Raw genomic sequence first — 26,744 nt, 5'->3', positions numbered from 1 at the left:
GATTCAACTCCAAGTTAGCCATCACTAACAACCATAGCTGGACCAAAGCTGGAAACCCGTTTCTTAGGCCACTCCTCTCAAAGCCCCGACCTAAGGTCTTTTGTTCCTGGTCTTTGCAGGCATCTTCTTCACCCTCCCTAATTGCCAGTCTGCTGGGTCTGGCTACAGTTTGCTGGCCACAGTGGGTTGCTTGCGTTTTTTACGAGTTCCTTAGACTTGTTCTGTCCCTTTCTGTCACATCACTTCCTGGACTTGGGTCCACTGAGCAGGTGGGGTCAAGTTGGCTCTGACTGGTCGTGGATGAACCGCAGTCCCCTTCTCAGTCACACACCTTGGCTCTTTCATTCCCCTTCTCCAGTTGTCTTCAGAACACCTACTTCAGCCCCCAAACCCTCTATTCTAAGCCTTCCTCCTGTTACCGAGCCCAGCTTTCCCTCTCTGAGGTTTAGGGTCCCTGGTTTTCTAGGAAGAACTCTTGGCTCTCCTGTAAATCATCAGTCTTTATTGTATCCCGCCTTCTGCCTTGGGGAAAACAAACGTTCTGGTTTGTATCCAAGCCCACTTCCGTTTTCTTACCACAAAACTTTGTTTATGATTCTTCTCATTGTTCAAATTCCCTCTTCTATTTTGATTGTATTTTTGCTTTGGTAATCTTAGCCTTAGCTATTGGCCAGGTATTGACCCACAGGATAATTCTTATGAAAAATTCATTTCTCCTGAGACTGTTAACTCCCATCTTTCTACTTCTTATTCTCTTCCTCCTCCTCTTCTTCTTCCTCCTTCTCCTCCTCCTCCTAACAGATGTGCTTCTAGAAATAGTGCCTGTGTGTACACTCGCCCCTTTCCTTCTTTGACATTTACCCATCAGCTTCTTCCAGTCTGTGCTTTCAGGGAAATGGCTGCTCAGGCTTTCATTGCTCAGACTGCTTGCTTTTATATGTGTCTATACATGCTGCTGGACTTCTATACAGCTTATCACTACACACAGCATCCTGTCTCCTGCCTGTTTGAGGTTTCTAGTATTTCCAGTTTCTAGATCTTGTTTTCTAGTCTCCTTTTGTACACTCTTGTCTCTGAGTAGAGCCGTCCTCTCCAAATCTGGTTCTCTTTCACCATTTATCTCCCCCTGCCCAATACCAAGGATGGTATCTAGGACCTTACGTATGCTCTTCAAGTGTCAGCGTCTGAGCTACATCCTCGGCAGTTCTCAGTTTATCTTTGCTCAAAGACTAAGGTGTCTTCCCCCTGTGAATGATCCCCTAATATCTCTAGTTTGAATCTCTTGTGACTTTACTTCCCTTTTCCCAACGTCTATGAAACACTTCATCAATCTTCAAGCTGCTGTGGAAGCCTCCAAGGGACTAAGCCTGGACCCAGGACAGCTGACACGGTCTGTAGAATCGTGCACTCTGCCCTCACTGCAACACCATCCGCATTCCCTCAGCCTGGTGTGACACTGCCACCCTGCCCCTCAGGGCCAGCTTGCCACCCAGTGTTCACTGGCACCTTCCTGCTCGTTTGTGTATAGCCTCCACTGGTCTTCAGAACAAAGCCTCGTGTAAGGAAGTCTGTCCTTCCTCAAATACACATTCAACCATTTGTGGTCATAAAAGTCTGGGAAGCCCAAGTCCTGAAATTTCTAATGTCTAGTGTCTTCTTATAGCCACTCCGGACTCCAGTGCATAGCAAATGCCCAGAAAATGTGTGTTAATTTACATTGGTAGAGGAGAGTTACCACAGACTTTAATTTTTCAGAATCGGTGTTCTTGGTGGTGGTGGTGCATTCCTTTAATCCCAGTGCTCAGAAGGCAGAGGCAGGAGGATCTCTGAGTTCAAGGACAGCCTGATCTACAAAGCTAGGTCCAGGACATTCAGGGCTCAAACTCTCTCTCTCTCTCTCTCTCTCTCTCTCTCTCTCTCTCTCTCTCTCTCTCTCACACACACACACACACACACACACACACACACACTTGGATATATATCAAATATAATGTGTATATTAGACTACAAAGTGGAAGATATAGAAACTTTTTAAAACTACCTTATGTCAGTAAAGTTGACCTTTTTGGTTTTTTTTTTTTTTTTTTTTTTTTGGTTCTTTTTTTCGGAGCTGGGGACCGAACCCAGGGCCTTGCGCTTCCTAGGTAAGTGCTCTACCACTGAGCTAAATCCCCAGCCCCGACCTTTTTGTTTTTATCTCTGTCCTAGTTTGGTTTCTAACAGGAGGATCAAGAGTAATTTGGGAAGGAAAGGATTTATTTGGGTTACACATCAGTGTCGGAATCATAAAGGGAAGCAAGGGTGGGAACTGAAGGCAGGGACTCGGAGGCAGGGACTGAGACCATGGAAGAACCCTGGTTGTTGACGTTCTCCCTGTGGCTTGTTCAGTTTATTTTCTTACCCATAGTGAGCTGGGCCCCCCTAGATCCATCAATAATCAGTCATCCCCAGTCGTGTCGCGAAAATTTTTCATATTTGCTGTGCGCTTTCCTGCTACTGAGATTGCTCCACACCTTGGGTCACTATTTCCGATTGAATAGGGATGGAGAACTAACTCCAGACGTTGTTGAACCCGTGAGTTTGCTAAGACTTTATGTCTGAGTTACGGAGGCTGTGACTGAGTCACTGCTGAAGGCCTGAGTCAGGAAGGGGGTCGTGCAAGTAGATGTGGTCAGAAGTTTAGAGAGGGGTGCCCCAGAACCCATCTGTGGGCCTCACTTCTGCGCCTGTAACCAACTAACATGGTGCCTGGCACGTAGTAGGCACTGCGAAGCAGGGAAAGACAGATACAGCTTCTCTAACACCTTCCAATTCCTGGTTTTAGTCCTCCACAAAGATGGTTTCTAGCCATATTTCTAAGAGATATGCTTGTGTCTGTCCAGTGAACCCCACTGGTGCCAAAGCTAGTCGGGTGCATTCAGTTCCCACAACCAAATTAAACCTATGAACTTGAGCGCCCGCCCCATCCTACCATCTCCTAGTTTCCAGGTCCACCCTCGGAAACCAGAAATCTAAGTGAGCTGTCTAGAAATCACTGAGTTACACAAGTGGGCATGCGTCTGTTTTACCTTTGTGAATCTCATCCTTTTGAGACAAAGTATAACTTAAAACACTTTGTGTGTGTGTGAATTTATGTATATGTGTGTATTTGCATGCATAATAAACAAATTTACATGCATTATGGCCCAAAGTCAAACCTAAAGCTAACCCCTGAAGAAACTGTAACCCAAACCCTAATGAGAGTTCTTTTGCAGACAGGGTGTCTGTGCGCATAAATCCAGGCGCTGTTGATCGAACATGGCTCCATTTAGGTCCTACAGGAAGGATCAGTCGTGGCCGGAGGGCATTTGCCACCCTGAGCTCTGGAAAAGAGAGCCAGGCAGGCTTACACTAGGCGTCTGGCATGTGGGTGAGCAGTGCTTGGTGGTGCAGGGGACGTCTCTGCAGGTTCTGCCTCTGTACTCAGTTCTTGTGTAGCAGATGGAGGCGAGGAATCCTTTTTACTCATCAAGAAGGAGGACAAGTCCCCTGCCTTGGAGGTTATAGGTAAACTTGAAAAAGAGGGGGATTTTTTTTGTTTGTTTTGTTTAAAGAGCTGTGAACATCACCATAGGTCCGGAAAAATGGATAAAAATACTTGAAGACAATTAGGAGGTTTCTCCCATCTAGGTTCTAAACCAACTCCACAACCACCTTGAACTATGGTCAAGCCACCAAACCTCTAGTAACTGAGAATAACAATACAGCCTAGATTTACCCTTACAGTCCAATCAGATAATGCCTGAAATCTCTTAGTCCAGTGTTAAAGGCTGAGCGGTCAGTACTGGGGAACAGGGAGTATTATGTACGTTGCCGATGCTTTTGTGATGCAAACATTAATGAAGAGAAGAGTTTTCTGTCAGTCTAAGAAAAGGTAGGCTGATTTAAGTTGAGAAATGCAGCACTGAATCTTATGGTTCAGCTTCCTCGAGCTTGCCATTCTAACGTAACTCCCTAAATAGTAAGGGATAAAAGGGGGGGCGCAATACATGTCTAACAACACTGTGGCTACAAGGCAAACACGAGTCAGTCACGGTAAACAAACAAACAAACAAACAAACAAACAAACAAGAAAGAAAGAAAGAAAGAATAAACTTTCCACAAGGGAAGACATGTGCAAACTGAAATTCCATCTTCTGTGAACCTTAAAAGCAATTTGTAAGTGGTTCGACCTGTAGATGGCGAACTTGGATAACGGAAACACTGAGAACGCCACCCTCTTGAAGGAGAAAGCTGTGGTTTGTATTTTGAAGAAAAAAAAAAGGAAAGAAAAAGAAAAAAGGAAGGAAAAGAAAGAGAAAGCGAGCGATCAAGAGAGAGGGGGAATGGGGAGGGAAGGGGAGAGAGAGGGAGAGAGAGAGAGAGAGAGAGAGAGAGAGAGAGAGAGAGAGAGAGAGAGAGAGGGGAAACAAAGGAAAGGAAGAAAGAGAAAGGGAAAGTACTAAATAAAACTGGTTGGTTGTGGGATTGTGGTTCTACAACAAAAGGATTCCTTAGGGCACAAGGGAACCTTCTCTGAAGGGACCCTTTATCTGTCTGGAGAAGTGATTTTACTCTGTGATATACACTGTTGAAGGGCTAGGAGGAAGGATCTGGCTGAGAGGCCACACTGGCTGTATCGTCTGAGGCTACAGAAAGTTCTGTCAAGCAGAGACCATGAGCAGCTTTGGCGGCAGCCTCTCCAATGTATGAACACACCAGTACTGAATGGCCCAAATCCAAGCTGTGTCCACAGTGTCTATACCTTTTTATCTAGATAAATAATTATGCGTGCTGGTCCTTGCTTGGGGCCACTGTTTAATATTTGTTCTCCCAACTCCCCTGAGGTAACCCTTTAGAGACCAATTATTATGCTTTATTGACATCAATTTTTTGCTGGCTGACAGAGATTTCCCAAGCGACACGCAGGGCATTCAGTACTCCTAAGGGATCTGTCTCCCTAATATCTCCTACAATCTGTTTGTTCTACTTGAGAAACAATTTTCTCACTTAAAAATTCTACCTCGGAGTGAGGTAGAACTTTTACCATCCCAGGCCCACAAAGAAATACTTGTGAGTTTGTAGCAGGAAGTCGGCATAACTTTACAAACTACACATGTTCATGCAGTGGCCTGAGCTGTTTTGTTGGTCCTTTCAGCTCGGAGAGCCCAGCAACTCCTCCAGCATGATAGATGGGTGACCTTTTACTGCATTACGAATCAGGGTCACTGTTTCCAAAGAGTCTCTTGGCTTGTGGGTCAGGTGAAGGGACATCTCTAGGCTCCCATGGTCTGTCTGCCCTGCCATTTATCACAGGGCTATAGTTATCATGCACACACACACACCCCCGCCCCAGCTGCCCACCCCCTCAAACACAGACACAGACACACACCACACACACACCATACACACACAGAAACACACACAGACACACACACTCACACACCACACACAGACACACACAGACACACACCACACAGACATACACACTCATACACCACACACACCCACACCACACACACACCACACACAGACACACACACCACACAGACACACACACTCATACACCACACACACCCATACCACACACATACACACACACACCACACAGACACACACATACACACACCACACACACACACACACCACATACACACACACACACCACACACACACCACACACACACCACACAGACACACACACTCATACACCACACACACCCATACCACACACATACACACACACACCACACAGACACACACATACACACACCACACACACACACACACCACATACACACACACACCACACACACACCACACACACACACATACACACACAACACACACAGACACACACACAACACACACACACCTACACACACACACACACACACACACACACACACACACTGAACTCCCCACCAATCCATGCTTCTGGAATCCACACAGCAGCGCCTTAGTTATCTGTGTCCTCTGCTTCTGTCTGGCACGTAGCCTGGAAAAGGCTATGTGGGTGGAAGAGTAATCCCTCAGGCCCATAGACAATAAGAGGGAGTAAGGTGAAGATCCAGTTAGAGGGGGAAATCCAAGCCAACTGCTTGTGGATATATACAATATTAGACAATGTTGCTCCTCAGAAATAGAAAAATACAAGATAAGTAGGGTGTGCTTAATCTAATTCATTATTTTTTTTTTACACGTTAGATGCTCAAGAAGCTGAGGTAGAACTGAGTGCTGGGATACTATTTCCCAGCAGTCTCCAGCGACCTCGTGTTTGCTTGCTTATAGCATTGCCCTGTTCTAAATGTCATAAATAAGAGTTTGAGGTCTTCAAGTAGAGTCCTCAGCTCTCAGCACGAGGAGGTTCTGGTTCGCAGATGGCTTTTAAGTCATGAGGCTACTGTTCACCTACAATATGGCAAAGCTAGACACTACCAGAAAACTCGGAAATGATGCTGTGTCGGAGTGGATTTGGAGGACTGGAGCAGAAGCTGAGCAGTTAAGAGCGTGCACCGACCTGGTAGATGACCCAGCATTCATTCTCAGCTCCCACTTTACACAGTACACAATAACCTGTGACTCCAGCCCCATGAGAGAGATCTGATGATCTGGCTTCAACAGGCACCTATACTCCTGTGCATGTAACACACACACACACACACACACACACACACACACACACACACACACACACACAGAGATCTGAATGAGATAGATGTTTTATTTTTAAAAAGGTGGATTTGGATTTTAAAATGCCAACAATGAAAGACAGACAGGAAGGGGAGGTGGTTGAGGGGGATTTTAAGAATCGAACTCTTCCTGATGATCCAAACAGAATTAATGTCCATGTCACTCCCAAGTAGTGGCCCTAGAGTGAACAGTGGGACATCCAGCATAAATATAACGGCAGTGTTCCATCAAAACATTCATCCATCATGATCAAGTAGACTTCATCCCAGGGATGCAGGGATGGTTTAATATATGAAAATCCATCAATGTAATCCACTATTATAAACAAACTCAAAGATAAGAACCACATGGTCATTTCATTAGATGCTGAGAAAGCATTTGACAAAATTCAACACCCCTTCATGATAAAGTCCTGGAAAGATCAGGAATTCAAGGCCCATATCTAAACATAGTAAAAGCCATATACAGCAAACCAGTAGCTAACATCAAACTAAATGGAGAGAAACTTGAAGCAATCCCACTAAAATCAGGGACTAGACAAGGCTGCCCACTCTCTCCCTACCTATTCAATATAGTACTCAAAGTCCTAGCCAGAGCAATCAGACAGCAATAGGAGGTCAAAGGGATACAAATCGAAAGGGAAGAAATAAAAATATCACTATTTGCAGATGATATGATAGTGTATTTAAGCAACCCCAAAAGTTCCACCAGAGAACTACTTAACCTGATAAACAACTTCAGCAAAGTGTCTGGGTATAAAATGAACTCAAACTAATCAGTAGCCTTCATCTACTCAAAGGATAAACAGGCTGAGAAAGAAATTAAGGAAATGACACCCTTCACAATAGTCCCAAATAACATAAAATATCTTGGTGTGACTTTAACTAAGCAAGTGAAAGATCTGTATGACAAGAACATCAATCGCTGAAGAAAGAAATTGAGGAAGACCTCAGAAGATGGAAAGACCTCCCATGCTCATGGATTGGCAGGACTAATATAGTAAAGATGGCCATTTTACCAAAAGCAATCTACAGATTCCATGCAATCCCCATCAAAATTCCTACTCAATTCTTTATAGAGATAGAAAGAGAAGTTTGAAAATTCATTTGGAATAACAAAAAAACCAGGATAGCGAAAATTATACTCAACAATAAAAGAACTTCTGGGGAAAAATCACCATCCCTGACTTCAAGCAGTATTACAGAGCAATAGTCATAAAAACTGCATGGTATTGGTACAAAGACAGGCAGATAGACCAGTGGAATAGAATTGAAGACCCAGAAATGAACCCACACACCTATGGTCACTTGATTTTTGACAAAGGAATCAAAACCATCCAATGGAAAAAGATAGCATTTTCAGCAAATGATGTTGTTCAACTAGAGGTCAGCATGTAGAAGAATGCAGATTGATCCATTCTTGTCACCCTGTACAAAGCTTAAGTCCAAGTGGATCAAAGACCTCCACATCAAACCAGATACACTCAAATTAATAGAAGAAAAAGTGGGGAAGAATCTCAAACACATGGGCACTGGGGAAAATTTCCTGAACAAAATACCAATGGCTTATGCTCTAAGATCAAGAATCGACAAATGGGACCTCATAAAACTGCAAAGCTTTTGTAAAGCAAAAGACACTGTCATTAGGACAAAATGGCAACCAACAGATTGGGAAAAGATCTTTAGCAATCCTACAACAGATAGAGGGCTTATATCCAAAATATACAAAGAACTCAAGAAGTTAGACTCCAGAGAACAAAATCACCCTATTAAAAAGTGGGGTACAGAGCTAAACAAAACATTCTCAGCTGAGGATTATCGAATGGCCAAAAAGCACCTAAAGAAATGTTCAGCATCCTTAGTCATCAGGGAAATGCAAATCAAAACAACCCTGAGATTCCACCTCACACCAGTCAAAATGGCTAAGAAAAAACTCAGGTGACAGCAGACACTGGTGAGGATGTGGAGAAAGAGGAACACTCCTCCATTGTTGGTGGGATTGCACACTGATACAACCACTCTGGAAATCAGTCTGGAGGTTCCTCAGAGTATTGAACATTGCACTACCTGAGGACCCAGGTGTATCACTCCTGGGCATATACCCAAAAGATGCCCCAACATATAACAAAGACACGTGCTCCACTATATTCATAGCAGCCTTATTTATAATAGCCAGAAGCTGGAGAGAACCCAGATGCCCTTCGACATACGAATGGATACAGAAAATGTGGTACATCTACACAATGGAGTACGATTCAGCTATCAAAAACAATGACTTCATGAAATTCATAGGCAAATGGAGGGAACTAGAAAATATCATCCTGAGTGAAGTTACTCAATCACAGAAAAACACACATGGTATGCACTCATTGATAAGTGGATATTAGCCAAAAAGCTCAAATTACCCAAGATGCAATCTACAGACCACAGGAAGCTCAAGAAGAAGGATGACCAAAATGCAGATGCTCCCACTCCTTCTTAAAAGGGGGGGATATTCATAGGACAGGATATGGAAGCAAAGTTTAGAGCAGTGACTCAAGGAACGGCCATTCAGAGCCTGACCCACATGTGGCCCATATATATACAGCCACCAAAACTAGATAAGATTGATGAAGCTAAAAAATGCATGCTGAAAGGAACGGGATATAGATCTCTCCTGAGAGACACACCCAGAGCATGTCCAATACAGAGGTCAATGCTAGCAGCAAACCACTGAACTGAGAATGAGACCCCCTTGGGGGGAATTAGAGGAAGGATTGAAAGAGTTGGAGGAGCTTGCAACCCCATAAGAACAACAAGGCCAACCAACCAGAGCTTCCAGGGACTAAACCACTACTCAAAGACTATACATGGACTGACCCAGGGCTCCAACTGCATATGTAGCAGAGAATAGCCTTGTTGGGGCACCAGTGGAAGGGGAAGCCCTTGGTCTGACCAAGGTTGGACCCCGCAGTGCAGGGGAATATGGGGGAGAGCAATAGGGAGAATACCTTATGGGGGAGGGGGAGGGGAGAGAATGGGGGCTTATGGACAGAAAACTGGGAAGGGGAATAACTTTTGAAATGTAAGTAGACAAATATATAATAAAAATAAAAAAAAACAGTGTTCAAGGACACAGGACTCATATACATGCAGGTCAGGACTGAAGTGTCTACCTATGGCAAGCACTTAATAAAGACTAGCTATTGTGTGGCAGAACCGCCAAGTGAGCGATGGACTCACTAAAGGCAAGGATTATGTATTTGCTTATGTAGTAGTTATGTAGTTCCTGGTATAAAGGAATGAGCGTGGTATGCACTATTAAAATGTACTTCAATAAGTGGAGAGAGACTAATGTGGAAGCTTGGGCGGTAGGGACTGGGGAGATGGCTCTGTCTTTAAAGTGTTTGCTGCACAAGTGTGAAGACCTGAGTTCAGATCCTCATAAACAGACCGCACGTAAATAGCATGATGGGCAAAGCTGCCCACCCATAAATCCCGCTCTCAGAAGATAGAGACAAAGTCGAGCAGGCTCACTAGCTGGACTAGCTGAGTGGGTGAGCTCTGAGTTTGATTGAGAGATTCTGCTTTGATGAACGAGGTGCAGAGCAACCAGCAGTCACACATCTGTATGCCCACACACATGCATGAACATCACGTGCGAACACACACACACACACACACACACACACACACACACACACACACACACAAACATAAGAGGAAAAGAAACTTGTACAGTAAGCTCTTTAGGAAGGAACTGATACCCTGGGAGGGGAGGTGAACAGATCCACACGACAAGAATAACCAGAAATGCCAGCTTTCTGACAAGCAAGTTAAAAGGGAAGCGTGCCGGAGCACACAGCCCTCATCAGCTTGCGGAGGAAGTGTGTCCATTTGTCTGAGATGTGCATATCCTCTTAGAAATGATCTCTAGCAAGAACTTACTTATGAGATAATTAAAAAAGACGAGTAAGAACAGTCCTGTGAATGCTATGTATGTGTGACTCTGGACTACACTATAGAGTTAATAAGTATCCGTGGAGCCCATGTAAAGCAAAAGACATCAGGGAGTTGGGGAACAGAACTCATGTTCGAAACTGCACACCACTGCAGGAGCAAGAAAGTGCAGACACTGGCAATAGTTCATGATTTTGCAACTGACCGTGAGGCTGGATTTATAATTTACTAAATTGCAAAGTATAAAGTGATAGAATGTTTGCCTAATCAGCATGAGGCCCTGAGTTGAAACTCTGTTACACTCCCTCCACCCTCCCAGTGAGAACTCTATAGCATTTTAGTCTTCTTGTTGAGGAAGAGAAGGGTCAGCACGCACCTCCCCAGGCCTTCTTGCCACCAATCTTTCAGGCTCTTCCCTCCAGCCTCTTTATCCTATCACCAAAGCTTAGGATTGTATGAATCAGCACTGTGGGTATTTTCCCTTTGGGGCAAAATATATAATTAGATTAATGGATCAAAATTGCCATCACTGGGAAAGTCACCTCACCCTTCACTGACAGTACTAGGAAAGGCTTTTATGCTGTATCAGTTCACTTATGGGAGATAGTTTATGAACCAGGAAAAATCAGTCTAAGATCTTCTCTGACCAGAAAGCAGTCTCTGGGAGGCTGTAGATGTGGGCAGAGGTGGCATTGTTGTGGGACTGGGTGCCATGGGAACTTAAGCCAGTATCTAAGAAACCACTGCATGCCTCTGGTACTCTGAAGTCTGGCTTTGTGTATGACACTCCGTGTGATGGTGTGGAGCTCCTGTGTCAAATATCATGTCCCTCAGAGGGACCTCTCAGTTTCCAGGCACAGCAGTTCACTGCCGGAGATCAGGACCTAGTCACAGACACCAGTGGATTTTTCTCAAGGGAAGCAGTTGTTTTCCAAGGAGACAAGGGTTTACTCTCAGCTCTTAGGGCCGTACTGGGTCATTTTATATCAGAATTTCATTAGCTCCATATATGCCCAGGCCCACCACAAACATTGGGGATATAAGGAATGGGAATGTAGTGCATTAGTGAAAGGCTGCAAGAACAGAACATTCCGAGAAACATGCATTCCCAAATCCGGCGTGCACGCATGCGTGTGCATGTATGTGTGTGTGTGTGTGTGTGTGTGTGTGTGTGTGTGTCTTCTACATTCTACTATATTTCTAGCGTCCTCACAACATCTAAGTGGTTTATCCTTTAAGCTGAGTCATCTTTGTGGGTCTTCCTCACACATCCAAAGCTCACGGTTTGTAGTGGAGCTGGGCAGTATCACCCTGGCTATATCATTTTGGTGGAAACTCACCAAATCTCTATACCTATTTCCTCCCCCAACTTTACGAGAACTGTTTTGCACAACACTTGCCTCAGATCTCTAGACTCACATAATTGCCCAGTGGATTTGTTTGGGGGGCTCCTTTCTGATCCTGACATCTCGTTTATCAATCTGAACTTGACACTTCCTGCTAGCAGGCTCGTTGATTTTTATCATCACCAGTGACATGATTTCAGAGATGTCGGGTGGAAGAAAAGCAAGATGCTTAGGGTCCTCATGTCCTAAATGATATATACCGTGGGCCGGGAGCTCTATCTAGACAGGCCTCCTATAACCCCACGTTTGGATTTGGAAAACAGCACAGCCTAAAGCTGGAATGACCACCTCGACGTGGGTTCAGTTCCCACCTCCATTTACTGAGCAACCGCCTTAAAATAAGGTTCTAGGCTTGAACACACCGGGTGAGTACCTCACGGAGTTGTACCCCTGCACTACCTTATGTCTTTAGCCTGGTTGAGTTGTGTGGAAAGGATTCCAACAATAGCATCGGCTGTGGGAGAAAGTAAGAGGTTCTGAATCTTCCCTGTGCTCACACTAGTCTCACTCCCGTCCGCCAGGTGGGGACTTTTAGCTCAAGTAGATCTTAGTGGCTGCCTTTCCATTTTAGCTGAGGCAGAAGATCCCTGTGGGTCAAACCACTCTGATTACTGACCTGACTCTGCCACTATACAGCCCTGTCCAAGTAGCCTGGGGCAGCCTCCTGGCTCCTACCTCTTTGATAGCCTCTTAATTCCAAAGAGAGTCTGTCTGCAGTGTATTACAGCAGCAGTGTTGTGGTCCTCCATTCCAGATTTAAAGGCCCAGCCGCCATCTTGCTTTATGGTGCTGGTGGGGATATAAGGAATGGGAATGTAGTGCATTAGTGAAAGGCTGCAAAAAAAGACCGTTCTGAGAAACATGCATTCCCAAATCCGGCATGCACGCATGTGTGTGCGTGTGTGCATGTGTGTGTGTGTGTGTGTGTGTGTGTGTGTGTGGTGTGGTGTGTGTGTGTGGTGTGTGTGTATGTGTGTGTCTGTGTGGTGTGTCTGTGTGTGTGTATGTTTGTCTATGTGTCTGTGGTGTGTGTGTGTGTATGTGTGTGTCTGTGTGGTGTGTGTGTATGTGTATGTTTGTCTGTGTCTCTGTGGTGTGTGTGTGTGTGTGTGTGTGTGTGGTGTGTATGTGTGTGGTGTGTGTATGTGGTGTGTGTGTATGTGTGTGGTGTGTGTATGTCTATGTTTGTCTATGTGTCTGTGTGCTGTGTGTGTGTGTATGTGTGTGTCTGTGTGGTGTGTGTGTGTGTGTATGTGTATGTTTGTCTATGTCTCTGTGTGGTGTGTGTGTATGTGTGTGGTGTGTGTGTCTGTGTATGTTTGTCTATGTGTCTGTGTGGTGTGTGTGTATGTGTGTGGTGTGTGTGTCTGTGTATGTTTGTCTATGTGTCTGTGTGGTGTGTGTATGTGTATGTGTGTGTGTGTGGTGTGTGTGTGTGGTGTGTGTGTGGTGTGTGTATGTGGTGTGTGTGTATGTGTGTGGTGTGTGTGTCTGTGTATGTTTGTCTATGTGTCTGTGTGGTGTGTGTGTGTGTGTATGTGTGTGTCTATGTGTCTGTGTGGTATGTGTGTGGTGTGTATGTGTGTGTATGTGTGGTGTGTGTGTGTGTGTGTGTGTGTGTGTGTGTGTGTGTGTGTTCTACATTCTACTAAATTTCTGGCTCTTGACTTCATTAAGCATGGTCACTGCTAAGTGCAACCTGAGTTACCACAGACACCTGTGATTGTTGGTGTTCACTGTGAATGTGACAGGCTCCGAAGGACCTCAGGGCGTACCTGGTGAGGAGTATCTTGGTTCCATGAATTGCTGTGAGAGGGCCCACCTTAACTGTAGGCAAGACTACTCCCTGGGTAGGGGATCTGGGACAGGACCCGTGGAGAGGGCCGACTGAGCTCGAGCGAGCATTGCTTTCTGGCTGACTGCCCGTGCCGTGTAAGCATCTGGTTCTTGACTGCCCGTGCCGTGTAAGCAGCAGCTTCCAGTTCCTGGTGCCTCAACATCCCATCACGACGAGCTACGCCTTGAACTGTGAGTCAGAAAACTCTTGCTTCTGTTGAGTTATTTTAATCACAGACACAGGAAAATAAATGTGTGGTCTAAATATCTTGAAAAGTAACACATTTCTAAAACAGGAGGCAGAACTTCCTGTTCTCCTCCTACAGGAGACATCAACTCGACAAATGACAAGTTCTTCATTAGATCACAGGTTATTTTTCTTCTTCAACCAGTTTTAATAGTCTCTCAAATTCTTCCAAAAAACATACATATACTTCATGAGATTTAATTAGATTTTTTTTCATAGTATTTTCCCCCGAATATGGTCTCATGTAGCTCAGGCTGGCCCTCCTTGAACATGCTATGTAGCCCAGGATGACCTGCAGCCTTTGGTCCTTCTGCCTCTCTATCCGGGTACTGTACACGTGTGCCACCACCCTGTCTACTCAGGGCCAGCAGTGGGCTTCCTGCACACTAGGCTAGCACACCACCATGGAGGTCAGGCCCACGGGAGTTTTGTTTGTCTATTGGTTTATGTCATTATTTTGTGATCGTGTCCCCTGGCTGTTGCCTGTGGTTCTCTTTCTACTGCTTTGCAATGAGGGCTGATTTTAAACTTATTCACTTTCAGTATTAGAGACCATGAAGCTATGACTTTTCATCTGAATATAGTTTGGTTGTCGAGTTTAGTACAGAAACGTATTGAAAAACAAGAGAGTGGGGTCTAGGGAGCGTTGATATTTCCAACTGACTTGATTATAACATTTTAGTTACCTATTAATATCATAATGCTTTTACACACGAGTCTAAGTTTTTTTTCCTCTTGTGAACGCATAAAATTTCCTTTGAGCCTGCTATAGTATTAATTTTAATACAGTTCACTAGTAGCGTATTTTAAACACACACTTATACATATATTTATATTACATCGTAGGGGTATACTTTAGAAATAATTTTGATTAGTGAACTATTTTGTGTCTTTTTTATTGTTAAATGTAACTATCCTCTGAGGTCATTTTCTGAGTAACTTTTCTTGAATAGATGCCCAACTATTCATTTCTTATGCCTTGTGTGTAAGAGGAAGTTGATACAAACACATCATCAGGCCAAAGCCATCGTTGGAAACTCTAGCTGATGGCCTTCCAAGCAGCCCAGACTCAGGAGAGCCCCCAGAAGGGGAAGTGACTTGCTATCTGGGTCTCTCACAGAACCTCTGGAGTGGGCGGCACTGCAGGGAGTGATTACATCTACCAGAGAGGACACCTCTGCCTCACCACAGGACGCAGCTCCCATGCCCACAAGGCTGAGTTTCTGGTGCATTTCTCAAGGTGCAAAGTGGGCTCAGAGATCAGTAATATAGTTGTCAATGTTCTCCTGCCTCATGGTCACCTCAGGAGAGTGGATGACAAGTGTGCGCTAGACAGGGAGTCTGTTTAGTCTTAGCCCCGGCTGCTTTCCTGTGCCCCCTGGCAGTGCTTATAGAGCAATGGCCACAGTCAATACCTAACACTATTGAAATGTGCTCGAAGCTACACGTGCTTTTTCTTTGTTTTCTCAAGACAGGGCTTCTCTGTATAGAAACCTGTTGCATATTTTACACACACACACACACACACACACACACACACACACACACACGCAAACACACACGAACTCATTTGCATATATATTTAGGTATATGTATATGCCCTGGCTGTCCTGGAACTCATGCTGTAGACCAGGATGGCCTCAAACTCAGAGATCAGCCAGCTTCTGCCTCCCGCCATCTGAGTGATGGGGTTAAAGGTGCCTGCCACTGCCACCCAGCAAGCTTCATGCACTTTGAAATATTTGAAGTCCTCCTCCCTGGAGGGCTCAGACGTGCTTGGAGCTACTGGACCATGGGGAAGAATAAAGAGTCAGAGTCAGATGTTTTCTATAAGGCTGTCCAAGTCAAAAGTGCTTGGAACACAAAATCTAGATCTGAGTTTCTGGCCTAGAGGCAAATGTGATGAGGAGGGTTAGGAACTCATAATAACTACATCGTGTGGCATGGAAATCGAAGGGTCACTTGTGCTGCAGCCGCAGAATTACGGGGCGGACTTTAAGGAAATCATGTGATTAGTGTAACAGACCTTTGGTATCAGTTGACACAGTAATTTTCAAAATTGCAAGCCAGTAATTTTATAACCAATTATATATTTACAAGTTAGTTATCACAAATAAGGAAAACATAGCCGGCTTTCTTTATGATACAGGACTGTCTTGTTTTTATACAGTCTAAATATTAAGGGAGCATCTTGTGAATTTGTGTGTGTGTGTGGTATATGTGGTGTGTGTGTGTGTGTGTGGTGCGTGTATGTGTATATGTGGTGTGTTTGTAGTGTATGTGGTATGTTTATATGTATATGTGGTATGTATATAGTGTATGGTGTGTGGTATGTGTGTGTATGTATGTAAGGTATGTAGTGTGTGTGATGTATGGATGTGTGTGGTCTGTATATGTGTGTATGAGAGATTGTGTGTGGTGTGGTGTGTGTGTGTGTGTGTGTCTGTAGTATATGATGTATGTGTAGTGTTTTGTGTGTGGTGTGTGTGTGTGGTGTGTGTATATGAGAGATTGTATGTGTATGGTGTATGTATGTGTATATGTGATGTGTGTGTATATATGTAAGGTATGTAGTGTGTGTGTGTGTGTGATGTTCGATTGTGTGTGGTCTGTATATGTGTATATGAGAGATTGTGTGGTGTGTGTGTGTGTGTGCGTGGTGTGTGTGTGGTGAATGTGGTGTGTGTGGGGTGTGTGTATATGAGAGATTGTATGTGTGTGTTGTATGTGTGTCGTGTGTGGGTGTATGTATGTATGTAAGATATGTAGTGTGTGGTGTATTTATGTGTATATGTGGAATATGTGTAGTATATGGTGTGTGTTGTATGTGTATGTATGTAAGGCATGTAATGTGTGTGTGATGTATGGTTGTATATGGTCTGTATATATGTATATGAGAGATTGTGTGTGTGTGTGTGTGTGTGTGTGTGGTGTGTGTGTTTATCAAAGTGACATCAGAGGACATCTTGTAAGAATCCAATATCCCCTTCTACTCTGGTCTTCAGGGTTAGCAGCAAACACCTTTTGCTTATCCATCTTACCGGGCTTTTTTCTTTGCTTTCATCTCAACAAGCAAGCAAGCAAGCGAGCAAAGCACCTGGTGTGTTTTCTGCAACACTGTACAGACTCTAGTCTGTTCTGTTGTCCCTGCGTTGTTTCCCTGGCTGCCGGCAGCTCAGCTGTCTTGTGGCACAGTGAGCTACCTACAAACTGCATAGAAGCTGAGTGCTACCCAATAAAGATGAGAGTCCAGGGAGAGAGGCCGGTGACATCAGTAGGCCGGGCTCTCCTGCTTATTCAAGAACACATTCCCCAGTTAGAAGATGTGGTTAGCACTTGATCCTAATCAAAGCACCCAAAATGCTTGGATCTAGTTCATTTTAATCTTGGTTGAAAAGAGTGTGGACGGACACTTAGGGGAAAGTGAAGGCAGCGTAGTATCTCCCCTTCAAGAGCTGTGCGGCCTTCAGAATGTGGCGTGGATTTTGGCCTCATAATTCTCCTTGAAGCAAACAGAAGGGTCTCACAGCACAGAGAGCAGCAGTTTATGGGGCCATACAGACAGCCGCACAAGAGGACTCTGTTCACGGTCTTCAAAGTGAGGCAGCGAAGGCATGGCTGCTGCTCTGGCCACATGTAATATCGCCTGTAGCTCTTTAAAGAGGATTAGCCCAGCATTCAAAGCTGGATTTCACGTCGAGCCGAATATGCTAATGAAATGGTAATGTGTGAGGCAAACACCAAATCCCCTCCAAACTCAGCCTCACCCTCCCACAGTGGGAAAGCAAACTTTATCATATCAGAAGGGCTGGTTCCCCCCTTACATGTCTGCTTAGATAACAGACTAAGATAAATACATGTGCAGTCCTGTTTGAGGTCAATTCAACTCCAGTGTAAACTGAAGGTCACAGCCCGTTTATAGACAGTCATTCAAAAACTAACTACTTCTGTCTGCCCACAGGCCTGAAATGATTGATCCTTGCAGAAAGTCATAGCTATAACGTGGATTTTTTTTTTTTAAAGTAGGAACACAAAAGCTCACGGACAGCACATTCTTGCCCAACTTCACTTTAGAATTTTTTCCACTATTCTTTTTTGCCTGCCCAGTGTCCCTCTGCTCAGTGTTGGGAAGTGCTACAATCGTAACTTTCCAGATCAGGTCTCTACTCTTTCAGATTTGAGATCCGCAGTTCCTTAAAAGTGGCTATGGGCTCGGGGCTGGAAGACACCTTCCTCAGTTTCTTTCAGTTTGGTTTTTCAGTTTCAGGACCTATCTGGCATGGCCAAGGTGAATTAATTCACCGCTACAGAGTGATTACAAGCCACGCAGCCACATACATCATCTTTGCAACATGCACAGGGCTCCCGGAGATTGAACCCCCAACCCCCATGAAGACTTCCTCGCAATGGCTGGGAAATACAGACCTAGCAAACACATGGAGCCCAGAGCCCCTGGCTCGATTTTTAATGCGTGAGCTTTCATTAGCTATGATCATTTCGCTGCACTTGACTGAGGAGCTTAGACTCCCTTGGTTTTTTTGTTGGTTAGAAATGGAGTGTGTGTGTGTGTGTGTGTGTGTGTGTGTGTGTGTGTGTGTGTGTGTGTGTGTGTGTGTGTTTATCAAAGTTTTGAAGGGTTTGTCTGTGGACACAGGGGGACGGCAATACATATTCATGAAAGAACGCACTCTCCACTCTCTGTGGGCTCCGACAAAGCCGTAGCTGTTTCACACAGCAAGCTGACTGGGATTGTGTGTGGGGGGCTGCATGGCCAGATTAGTGCAAACAGTGAGCCCACTCCGCTGCTTGCTAGGCCTTGCCTTCCTGACAATCTCCCCAATTGTCACTTGTGACAAGGCTGTCACTAGGTGATGGCTTCTTTTGGCCATTTTCAGATAAAGATAATTTCCTTAACTTCCATTTTATTTGACAACAAGCACTGTGGGCGAGGGAGAGGAAGTGCTTCCCGAGGGTCAGGGCTTCGCTACTTCAAAGGCATCTTTGATCTAAAAATATGTGCTGTACCAAATTCATTATGTCTCTCCTTAAAGAGCTTTTAAATTTATTGATCTTCCTCTCAATTATTCTCCTTTTACACCCAGTGAGGATGTGTGAGACGCAGTGTTGGGAAGAGCCTAAGGAGGAGTGGGGGGGCTGCAGCCAACTGGTCACTTCTAAGGTCATCACAAGAACCAAACAACAGGTGCTTTTGTTTCCAGTCCCCTCTGAGTCCCTGAGGAACAGATCCTCGCCCGCCGCTTTGCCAGTGCTCTTAGTGATTCCAGCACCAGCAGAGAAGACAGAACAGTGTTTGACATTGCACCTCAATAAGGGGAGGAAAAAAAACCCTGTACCAAACTTGTGCCGACAGTCATCTCGCGTCGTGCCCCACTGCGTCCATGATTTGGAAAGTCAGCTCACAGGGACTGTGCAGGGATGGGGAGACTTGTTGATGAAGAATTTGGCTTCCATCAGGATCCTCCCCCCTCCCCCGAGCTGGAGGTTAGCTTGCTTAAGTTCACGTAATTGTATGGAAGGAAGATTATACAAGGCAGAAAGCAAGAGGGTAAAAATCTTAACGGATAGACACGAAAATGTACTTTAAATTCTCAAAGGAGTAAGTAATAAAGATAGTTTTAATGCAAAAATTGTCATTTTATCCATGGAAGAAATATTCGGAATGGCTTAAGAAGAAAGTTTTGTGGTATCTTTAACTTACTTCCAAATAGTTCATACCTACACACATGCGTGCACACATATGTAAATACGCATATATGGCCAAGTATTATGCACAGGGTAATAGGACTTCATTATTTTATGAACTTTACGGTATATTTAAAATTTTCAGAATATGAAAAAAACTCAAAATAAAATATTAGAGGAGGAGAGAGCAAAAGCTTCAATGTGGGAAACATTCTTTACTTGGGGAGCAGGCCCTCTTTCCAGAGGCCTTGCCTTTCTTAATTTCCTTTTGCACTTATTGTTCTGAGCCACAGTCCTGTGGAATCGCTGTCTTGAACAATACCCAGGATGTAGGAGAAATCAGGTTCCATGAGAAGTACCACACTCATCCCCCATTCACTTCAGAAACTTCACATAGGATAATCAGTTTCAGACGGAGCACAGAGCAGTTCCTGCGGGAACAAAAGTTCAAACAGCTTTAATTCCAGTTTTCTTGTCCCAAGTACACTAGTCCTCACGATTTCAGAGTACCTAGGTGGCTTTCATGGTTAGTAAGGTGATTTTGGCAAGTCATAGTTTCAAAGTCTTATGCAGGAAGGAAAATATGTAATTTCTTCTCCCAATGCTGGAGGTCAATCCTAAAGCCTCATAGCTGCTGACAAGTTATGTCCCCAGTGTATAAACATATTAGAGTAAGGGGCTAGAGAGATGGCTCAGTGGTTAAGAGCTCTGGATGCACCCCCAGAGGTCCTGAGTTCAATTCTCAGCACCCATATGGCGGCTTACAACCATCTGTAGTGAGATCTGGTGCCCTCTTCTGGTATGCATGAAAATCAAGCAACCCTATACAAGAAATAAACAATTTTTTTAAAAAGAAGCATGCTTATCATGTGTTGTTAAAACATGTCTTCGGGCTTCTAAAAGTAATGGAAATTGCTTCTTTTGGAAAAATCACTTCCCTGAATTTCCAAAAATGCACATTTTGTCTTTCAAGGGAACCAGTGTGTCTTCAATGCTCCCCCATGTTCCAGGGATCCCATAGCTTTGTCCGGAAGTGCCAGACACCATTCCCTGTGTTACATCAATTCATCCCGACTGATTCTGTGGTTAGTGCTGGTTTACCCATAAGGAAACTGAGGTTCAGAAAGCCCAAGTAATGTGCCCGTTTCTCACACCCAGTCAGTGGTACAACCAGAATTCAGATTTGGGAGCTTAGGACGTCAAACAGTATTGTTAATGTGGGGCCAGGAGGCACAGGATGTGAGCTACGCGAACAGCCTCTTCCGGTAGCCACTAACATGGGGCAAGAGCATGTGCACCTGTCTGCAGACCCAATCCCTTTAGCTCTCCAACCCCAGTCGCCTTCCTGTGTGCTTTGGACAAGTAAACTGAGGTATGAAGACAAGGAGAAGGGCTGAAGAGGAACCATAGCCTCTTTCTGGTCTCTCCAGCGTTCTTTCTCCCTCTCACAGACACAGGAGATTGACCTGTGAGCTCTGCTCAGCGGGACAACAGGATTTAGGATCCACAGCCCTGTGTCACAAACAGCCACCCATCGGTCCCCCTGATGATGGTGGAAGGACTCGTATGTAATTTCTCTTGATGTCAGTTAAACCCGGAGACCTTGATTTTGCTTTCCATGTGAAATCAGTGAGAGGAGGACGAAGGTAGCCTGGTCTAAAGAGGCATGTTATTTTAGGGACGGGTCTCTGCATCGCCCTCGACGCTGCCTCGCTGCCTCGGCCCACAGAGTTCACCTGCTCTGTGACATGTAAATGAGCGACAGAAGCTGGCAGACAGCAACACCATCAGCCTGCCTCGGAGGAGACAAAAGTAAACACTCTCAAAGAGATTGCGCCGAAATATGATATCAGCCGCAAGAGAGGGCCATCTCCTCCGGTCAAATGAGAAAAATCATATTATCCTCACTGTGGCATACAAATAGCTTGTAAGCCACATTCCCCATTTTGAATAGTGACAATAAGTGCTAACCTCGAGGCCGCAGGCCAGCCTGATCCCATCTCCAAACACAAACACTTCTGCCTGGGTTTTGGCTTGGGGGCTGTGCGGTGGCCTCCCAACCCCCACCTCCCCCAACCTCCTGTTAATTGGCTGAGACCACCAGAATTCGGAGGACACAGATGTTACTGATAGTTTTCCTAGGGAACACATTCATGCCCATCTGTTGCAGCCTAGAAGGCTGTTCATATATCCACAAGGCCTTCATTTAATTCTTGTCAGAAAGTAATGTAAATCCAGTTTACCTCAGAGGTCGCAGCCGAGATTTATGCCAATGAGCCCCCTGCAATTTACACACACTGTAGTTGTATAGGATGAAAAGAAAGCCTTTCATGTTGGTGCATATTAACAAGAACGTCTGCCTTCCGAAAGGCTTTTTGACTGAGCTTTTCCCTGATTTTAATACAGCCCATGCCAGTTGGTCTACCCAGCTTTAGAGGGGGGAAAAAGAAGAAGAAGAAGAAGAAGGGGGAAAAAACCCTAATCTTTAAAGTTTCTTCTTTTATAAGAGGTGAAAGCGAAGGAGAGAAATCGTAGCAAGAGGCAGTAACTCATCGGTAATTATCTGTTAGGGGACAGGAGGCCCCCGCCCTTTGAGAGGCTGACAGGAGAGCTGTTCTGGCTTGAATTATCGGAGTAGAGGTCTAGAGAGAATTCAGTTGTGAGCAATTATCTTTCAGTGTGAAAACGGCAGGACTGTCCCATTGAATTAGTCTCCTGACTTTTCAACTGTCTTTTTTTAGTATAGACAGAGGGGATGATGGGACTTGATTACTTTGATTAAGACCAAGGTAGGTAGAAATTGATTCATCGGTAAAGTGGGAAGAGTGCATATAGAGAGTGATTTTAGTGCAAGTCTGAGAGCAATTCAAAGAACTTCAATGGATCCTGCCTTTCTGGGTATTGATATCTTTTGAAACATTCAGGTTTGTTCTGGCCGTAGGCTGGTAGGCAAACGGCTTTGAAAGTCCACAGGATCAAAGTGGATTTGAGATTCTGAATACAGCCCCTCTAGTGTGTGTGACCTTGGCAAGTTACTTAACTTTCACGACCCTCGATTTTCTCATCTCTAGAGTGGGGATAAAGCAAATCTTACAGTTTTGCATCTGAAGTGGACAGAACAGTACCTAGACCACAAGAAGTAGCCACTGGCAGTTGTCCCTTCGTCCCTTTGCCTGAGACAGCAAATTGTATATTAAAGATGTGAAAACAGTACAAAAGCTTTCACTGTTCCAATCACTACAAGGCGTTTCCATATTTGAAAAAAAGACAACAATGTGTTAACAGGAGATAAAATGAGAGGTTTTTTCCTTTTTACAGCTCATAATTTTTGTTTTCAGTTGTTGAGGGTTTTTTGTTTTGTTTTGTTTTGGTTTGGTTTTTTTGTTTCCGTTTTGTTTTTCTGCAGACATGCATACATTTGGGTCCGAGAAAACCTGACTCCTTTCCTCAATCAGTCACAGCCTCTGATGTCCCAGGACAGTGTCACTAAGCAATATGCTTCTGGGGAGACCATGCTCGTTTGCTTGTATGGATAGCTTTGAAGTATATGGTATGATTATTTCACGTCTTTAACCTTTTGTTTGTATTTTGCTTAAGATAACATTAAATCCCAGTGATTTCCAAGTGTACACTTACGGGACCTTGCAACAGAGGACTCTTAAAGCATTCTGTGTCAGGGCTGGAGGCAGTTGGGCCCTGATTGGAAATAGAATGTGTTGTTCGTCACACACAGAGTAGATACTCCAAGTGTGCACAGTGTGGGTTTAATTGCAGAACTGGGTGGAGCAGGAACTGTATTTTGTAGGCAGATAGGCACAGGCTGGCATCCAAGGCTGTTTACTACCAAAACCAGGGACCAGAAAAAAACCAATATAATTTCAGAATGGAGGGTAGGGGCTGGCTTAGTGGATAAGAATGCTCCCTTGGAAAAGCATGAGGGGTTGATTTTGAATCTCTAGCACCTACAATAAAACAACAACAACAACAACAACAAAAACCAACCAGGCACATTGCACTAAAAACTATTATAATCGAATGAAATCGACTTCGAATGAAATTTGATACGGTAGGTCATTATATATGAAACAGCCAGAAATGAGCCAGCTCTGGCCTTGCTGCCTACCATTCCTCAGAGTCATCTCCCCTCACGTGGAACATGGAGGTTTTAGAGTGCAAAGTGCTTTTTATAGATGGAAATTGTTTTCCCTTTGTGATGTCAGAACAAGATAAACCTGGGGGCGGGGCGGCAGAGTAAAAACAAGTGGGCGGCACACATAGCTGAGGGGATTGAATTTTTTTGCAAGCATCTTCAGCTTCCTGTGAAACAAAATGTTTCACTTAAAGTTACAAATGGATTTATTACAATGGGAAAGATCCAGTGTGCTCATAAATAAGGACCCCACTTCTCGGCTGACGATATGGAAGCCTCCTAGGAAGAGATATATTGCCTCCTGTCAGGGTTAATCTATAAACGCCTTCAGTACTTAGACCCCATTAGTCTTTGCTCCCCTTCATTGGTCCCTCTGGAGTCATATTGTCACTTGTATCAGGTGAAAATTAGGATCCTTTCTCCCTGGGAACAATGTATCATTTAGTACTTCAGAGCCCAGTCTACACATTTCCACTTTGAATAGACCGGGGATGTGAATGTGTTTAACATAAAAGTCACTTATCAACTTTTTTTCTGTTTAGGGGTGGGATTACTATGTTCTTCCCAAGAAAAAACTTAGACACAGTGATCTCATGTTAAGCCATGGATTGGATGTTTAAAAGCATGTATCTAGCTCGTGCCGTGTAATCCTCTTGGCTAAACTCCAACCATCTTTGAAACTTTGGAGTTTTTAAGGTTTTATTTATTTGTGTGTGTGCGTCTGCCCAGGGCTGTGCGCTCACGTGAATATATGCACATTGTGTGGAGGTGCCCTAGGGTGTCACCATAGGAGTTGTCCTATGTCTCTTGGAGTTGGAGTTATGGGAAGTTTTGGGTGTTGGGATTTGAACTCCAGTCCTCTACTCTGAGCACCCTATGTCCTTGAGCTCTCTCCAGTCTCCAAACTTCTGAGTTCTCTATTTTGAAACAAAGGCCATATTTCTTGCTGCCAATGCTATAATGAAGTCTAATAAGTGTTTTCATCACAACAGGTTTATAAACCCAATTTTTTTTCAAGATCTGAGCGCCTGCACCCTTTCTTCTAAGTCAGGAGATGGTAAGGAGGATGCTGTGAGTTATAAGGCTTCTCTCAGTTTACACAAACTGACTCTGTGCGTCAGACTACTGTCTGGGGAAACTTACTTAGACGTTTTGAATTATGTATGCGTCCATTTCCAGATATTTGTCTTTGTGGTTGAAAATGTTTATTTTGATTCTCTGGTAGGCTTCAAAGCCATTACATTACCACACACGAGATACTGTGTGTAAGTCAGTAAATGCTAAATTTCACTTCGGAGTTTACACATAGTCTGTCTGCAACTTCCAAGTTAGCTTCAAAGCCAAACAATAAGAAAAATCTAGGAGCCTGGTGCATGTCTTCAATCCCAGCACTCGGGAGGCAGAGGCAGGCAGATTTCTGAGTTCAAGGCCAGCCTGATCTACAGAGTGAGTTCCAGGACAGTCAGGGATACACAGAGAAAGCCTGTCTCCAAAACAAACAAACAAACAAACAAACAAACAAATAAAAATGTAAAAGTCTAGATGAGCATTTTCATTAAATTGTATAAAAGTTATATTTTATTGTTTACTTTTCTTTGCTTACGTTAACATTTTTCTTGTATCCCTGTTGGCAAATATTTCTGCCAAATATTTCTTCATTAATTAAAAACAAATAATTGGATTAATGCTAAGATCAAGCATCCACTTTATTAGGGAAAGGAGAAAATGAAAGTACCCCCCTGCACAGCTACCAAAATCATGCCCCCCCCCCCAAATCAGATGTTTGATGCTCGAATCATATTGCTGTATAACTGAGAAGCATTTCTTCAAAACAGAAATCTCACAGGAAACGGAGAAGCCAAAAGCCAGGAAGTTGGCTTAGTGGGAACAAGTGCTTACCACCCACCCAAGCATGAGAACTGGGGTTCAGAGTACCATCGCCCACATACAAGTCAGGCATGGCGCTGGATGTACAACTGGGGGGGATAAGAATAGAGGATCCTTGTTGTTCACTGGTCAGCCAGTCTAGTTGAACTGGTGAGCTCAAGGTTCAGTGAGAGACAGCTTCAGAACTGTTGAGGTGGATGACAATTGAAGAAGACATTCAGTGTATACCTCTGGTGTGTGTGTGTGTGTGTGTGTGTGTGTGTGTGTGTGTGTGTGTGTGTGTGTGAGAGAGAGAGAGAGAGAGAGAGAGAGAGAGAGAGAGAGAGACAGGGAGAGAGGGAAAGAGAGGGGGAGAGGGAGAGGGAGAGGGAGAGCCTAAAGCCTAAAGGTAAACAGATTATCACACCAAGTTAGCTAAGTTTGGATTTTTTTCTTTTTCTTTTTTTTAAGCAAATAAAGCATCTTTCTCTTCTAACTGCCCATTCTTCCCAGTTTGCTAACAGCGCTTATCTTTGTTAATTGTTTAAAAGGGTAATTTCACCATCATGTAGCTTAATATTGTTTTTTTTTTAAATGATGAAACTTAAAAAAATGAAACCTAAAGTTTGAATGGATGAGCAATTTTCTTTCTCAAAAACATAAATAGGAATGAAGCCACCAGGAAGGGAGGCCCGACTTGGGTGAATGCGAGAAATTGTACGACCTTTTAGAAAAATAACGTGGAACTGAAGGGGTTTAGTGGGTAGAAGCTACCCCAGAAGTATCCTGATGGCATAGATGCTACCCCAGAAGTATCCTGATGGCATAGATGCTACCCCAGAAGTATCCTGATGGCATAGAAGCTACCCCAGAAGTATCCTGATGGC

General features: G+C 44.2%; 1 protein-coding gene across 4 annotated transcripts in view; it reads left to right on the top strand.

Moving 5' to 3' along the window:
- Alpk1 (alpha-kinase 1) overlaps nt 1–26,744 on the top strand; it is a 119,890-nt gene that overhangs the window by 12,634 nt on the left and 80,512 nt on the right.

This window comes from Rattus norvegicus, chromosome 2 (genome assembly GCF_021556685.1).
Source record: "Rattus norvegicus strain SHRSP/BbbUtx chromosome 2, alternate assembly SHRSP_T2T, whole genome shotgun sequence".
NCBI lineage: Eukaryota > Metazoa > Chordata > Mammalia > Rodentia > Muridae > Rattus > Rattus norvegicus.
The sequence above is the reverse complement of the archived record's forward strand: the minus strand, read 5'-3'. Positions and strand labels throughout refer to the sequence as shown.